This window comes from Triticum urartu, chromosome 7A (genome assembly GCF_056163025.1).
Source record: "Triticum urartu cultivar PI428250 chromosome 7A, HENAU_Tu73, whole genome shotgun sequence".
Taxonomy (NCBI): Eukaryota; Viridiplantae; Streptophyta; class Magnoliopsida; order Poales; family Poaceae; genus Triticum; species Triticum urartu.
The window spans coordinates 703,854,471-703,859,058 of record NC_141879.1 but is presented as its reverse complement, the minus strand read 5'-3'; the positions used below and the strand labels follow the sequence as shown (position 1 = coordinate 703,859,058).

Genomic DNA, 4,588 nt, shown 5'->3' with positions numbered 1-4,588 from the left:
TTTGGCTAATTTCCTTCACATATGGAGCTGGCTTTTATTTCAGAGTGTTCTGAGTTGTTTGTTGTGTCCTCATTTCTTAAATTTAAGTGCTCGCCTTGAGATCCCAAAGTTGGAGAAGAAGTGGGAGTGGTCTCTGCTGCTGCAGGCAAGGGAAACGGCACGAGTTGATTTGTTATTCTCTCTCTCACACACAGACTTCTTATATTTTTTGAGTTGTTTACTTGTGTGGACAATTTAATAAATGTTGAACGACAGGATATAAAGAGATTGACATGACCTAACTTGATCATTCTGCACAGAGCTAACTTGAGGAGTTACCCAAGCCTTCATCGTTATGCACAGAGCCGATGCTTTAGGGCTTGGTCGTTGATGTTCTCCCTAGTAGCATGAACACATGGAATGTCTAGAGCGGTGTGACGGCTATATCGAAAGTGTAACTATTGTCGGTGGTCGATGAGAAGGTACAACACCAATGGTGAAGGTGGGCAATATCTGGCAGTGGTTGCACGTGTACTCAAGCAACATGGTCAATATAGGGGATGGTCTGCCTAATATGGCCCCGCTCCTCGGAATTGCACCACCAGGCGTGGAAGAGTGGGAATAGATTCCAGGACATCGACAGGTACTTTCAGGATTCACCAGCTGCACGTCGGTGACTTCTTAAAACGGAGAGCCGGTGGTAAGACCACATCAAGCTCAATATGTGGCGTGCCTGGGGCAGTTCTCAATGGTGGGAGTTTTAGGTCGGTCGGGTCTGTGCTCGCGATAGAAGCAAACTTGCACGCCGATACCAAGAAGGTATCTCACGGCTTGGTGCTTTGGCCCGGAGTGTGGTCAATGCCGTTGGTGTGGGCATGGCGGCGTAGAGCGGATTTCAGGTCATTGACATGTATTTTCTTGATGTGTTGGTGCGCTTATCTTACTCCATAGTTTCAGTATTCTTCAATCGTTTGGTGGCATCCACAGGAAATACATATGAGATTCGAAAAATGGGAGCAGACAAATCACCTTCTAGGCTGCTTATACAAAGAAGAGAAGACACCCTATACACCCGTCCGGGAGGAAGGTCCCCAATCCAATCCAACCAATCCCCAATCCCGGGAGAAGAAAACCCTAGCCCCCCAAATATCGACCGAGTTCAGCTCCTCTCCCGACCATGGCTCCGACCCATTCCCATCCCCACCCACCGGCGGCCTGCAATGATGCGACCTGACACCTGAGGCGCACCGCACCCCCTCTTGCTTCTTGCTTCCATGGAGCGCATGCCGGAGCAGCAGCGGCCAAAGCTCACCGACGCCGCCGGCGTCGAGGACCGCCTCCTCAAGCTCTGCGACGGCCCCGTCGCCGCTCGGACCAGCATCCTCGCCCGCCGCTGGCGCCGCGTCTGGGCTCTCCTCCCGGAGCTCGACTTCCCCGCCTCCACTGACCCCGACGGCTTACGCGCCGCCCATGATGCGCCGGCCCTCGGCCATCTCTCCGTTGACGCCATCGAGGCCACCCCCGACTCTGTCGCGGCATGGCTCCCCATCGCCGCGCGCCGCCTCTCCGGTGTCCTATATTTCAGGAACATGCGGGGAATGGACGGTTCCTCCGCCGCATCTCCCTTGAAGCTGCCTTGCTTTCAGAACGCAACCGAGGTCGTGCTCGATCTACATTCCATCGGCCTCACCCTGCCGCCTTCCGGCATATTTACCCGGCTCGCCGATGTGGAGCTGTACGCAGCTACATGGTCCGTGTAGCCTCAGCGATGTCGTCTCTTCACCACGCTGCCCATCTTTGCGGTTCTTTTCCATTTACAATGTCAAGGGTTTGGACAAGTTCACAATCCACTCAGAGTCTCTCCTAGAATTAGATCTGTAGCATCTGCCTAGCCTGCAGCAGCTCCATGTCGTTGCGCCAGCTCTGCAAGAGTTAGCCGTACAGCATTGCTTCACCAGTGCTCTGATCAAAGTCAACTAGCTGCCAACATCTCAGCCCCTCAGCTGGTGGCACTTGATTGGAAGAGTTCTTATGATCCTAGCTCCGTCCTGCTTGGCGAGATGGCACATCTCCAACAGCTGACAACACAATATTTAATTGTATATGGACAAGATATATTTTCTGCACATAATCGTCATTGCTTGATGCTTCTGCACCATTTTGACCACATCAGCAGACTTGGTCTCTACCTTGTCTATGCACCGGTGAGTTCATCCTTATGTGAGTTATGCGATTACTGTAACATTCTAGCAACAAGCCAATAGAGATTGTAACGAAACTTGGAGTTAAAAGGAATATGCCATTTGGAATACTTGAGAGACCATACAAAATTGAAAATTCACAACTATGGACACAAAAGTTGATTTTCTTGATTATTGTGTGTTGGTCACTTTGTAGGAAATGAGATGTTTGTGTTCTTATCCAACTGTTATATGACTTCCTGCGAAACTACAGGTCAAATGTAATAACAGCCGATTATTGATGGAAGAGATGACAAAGTTTCCTAACATTACCAGCTTGACACTGGTCGTATCGTAGTGGCATGTGAACATTCCTTTGGAGCCAGCTTATTCCATGTTCTCAGGATGTCTAGTGGTATAAGAGAGCTGGAGGTTATTTTTTTTTGCGGATAGAAAAATGAATTACTCAAGTAGTAGAAATGCTACGGTCTGCAATACAAAGATCAATTACCTCTGACGGGCCAGAGTTTAACCAAACTATGGTTCTACCATTACTCCTAGCAAATTTAGCCAAGTTGTCACTAACAGAGTTCTGACTACGCATAACATGTGTAACACAAGTAGCACGAAGACTCCTCAAACTGGAGGTTAAACTTGCCATGCCGATCAAACTGGAGGTAACACTATTCTTAGTTTATGGTGAATCCCATGGCTTATTAGCGAGTTGCCCTAGCCCTGTTGGTTAGGGTTAGATACTGATGTGTAGTTCATCAAGCTTGACAAAGTAATATACTACTTGGGTTCGTGACTTTGTAATAGGTTTTATTTCAAAAGATAGCCAGTCTGTTGGAAATGCTAAAATAAACTGATGGGATCATATTTTTAGCAAAGAAATGGGAACCCTCCTTTGATCTTCTTCAGCAAATATAAAAACTTCTTTTGTATGGGCCGACAATAGCACAATACATGATAATTTGTGTAAGGCTTATAATGAAGTTGGTTGGACGATTTCCTATATGCATAGAAAAATTATACTCTCTGCAATATGCTGGCTCCAAATTAATTTATACTGTATGTTTTATTATTTTGTAAATTTTGTCGTGGACATATGTAATAGTATCCATGAAATCTACTTATTTCTTAGTTTCATCTTTCTCATCTAACTGATATCTCTTTTGTTCCAGACACACTCCCTGTGCCAATCAGCTTGCATTTGTGCTAAGCCATCAAACTGGGAAACCGAGGAACTCGTGCTACCTTGCCTCAAAGAAGTAGCAATCGTTGGCCTGAGAGGAACTGAACATGAACTCGCTCTTGTGAAAAGGTTATTCCACTGGACAACGATGCTAAAGGGGATGACAGTAGAGTTCCATGAGTCAATCACTGAAAGCAAGGGCGAAGAGCTCCACAAGTTGTTACTAAGCTTCTCTAGGCCAGATATATGTATGAAATTTCTACATTGTGGAAAAGCTTGTTCATTTGACTAGGGCACCAACTTTGTCGCTTTGCATTGGTTGCCAGTACAGAGCAGCCTACTTTTGTGAGACGGAACTTGGGTAACTTCTGTGAGTCCAGCAACTTGTTTCCAGTATTTGTGAGACCAAACTCTTGTAACTTGTTTAATTCTAGAACTTGTTTTCAGTGTCTGAGACTGAACTATAGGAAACTCGTTTAACTCTAGTAAGTTGTTTAAGACTTGCAGCATTTGTGAGGCTGATGTAACTTGTACAATCCTACTTTCTACGATGATCAGGATTGGACTGTGATGTTTGGCATGATGTGCTTCCGCACCTTGTTTCTTGTGGTGTCCAGTAATAAGTAGCTTTGGTTGTTCAAATTTGTTGCGTGCTGTTTTGCTTTAGACTCTCGCGTATTTTCCTGGCTCATTTGTGATTGTTTCTGCCATCACTAATTTGTGGCTTAGCTGCAGAGGTACCAAGAAGAGCATGGATATCCAACAGAACACAGAAGCATGATAAGTTGTATACTCTGCATGGAAGAAACCAACAGAATTTCATATACAACGGAGTGCCCCCCTGCATTTCCAGCTTGATGCCCGTCCCGCCTTCATTTAAGCTTGTACTACAGGCTCATATTCAGATCCGGGGGAGTGTAGGATTACGATTAGCCTATGTGATGCAAGTAGCTTATTGAGAGAGTTTGATAAGTTGCAGAGTTGACGATCGATGAACGAATTCAAAACAATCATGGAATGGTCCTGCTGGATGGTTGTCCAAACTGAGGAAGGGTAGAGAATCCTCTCCTGTATGTTTTTGAAATCGTATTTTATGAGTTTTGGATGTGTGTTGCGTTGGAGAAAAGGTAAAGTTTCTCTGTAGCTCAGGCTACATGGAACCTCTTATCTCCATCCCTTCAACATTGCTTTGAGATCCGTACTCTTCAACTAACTTACAGCAAGAAGATTTCTC

The 4,588-nt window shown here is 45.8% G+C and overlaps 1 pseudogene; it reads left to right on the top strand.

Moving 5' to 3' along the window:
• The first annotated feature begins 1,253 nt into the window (after window positions 1–1,253).
• On the top strand, window positions 1,254–2,061 carry LOC147961821 (putative F-box/FBD/LRR-repeat protein At4g03220; annotated as a pseudogene).
• The last annotated feature ends 2,527 nt before the right edge of the window (window positions 2,062–4,588 follow it).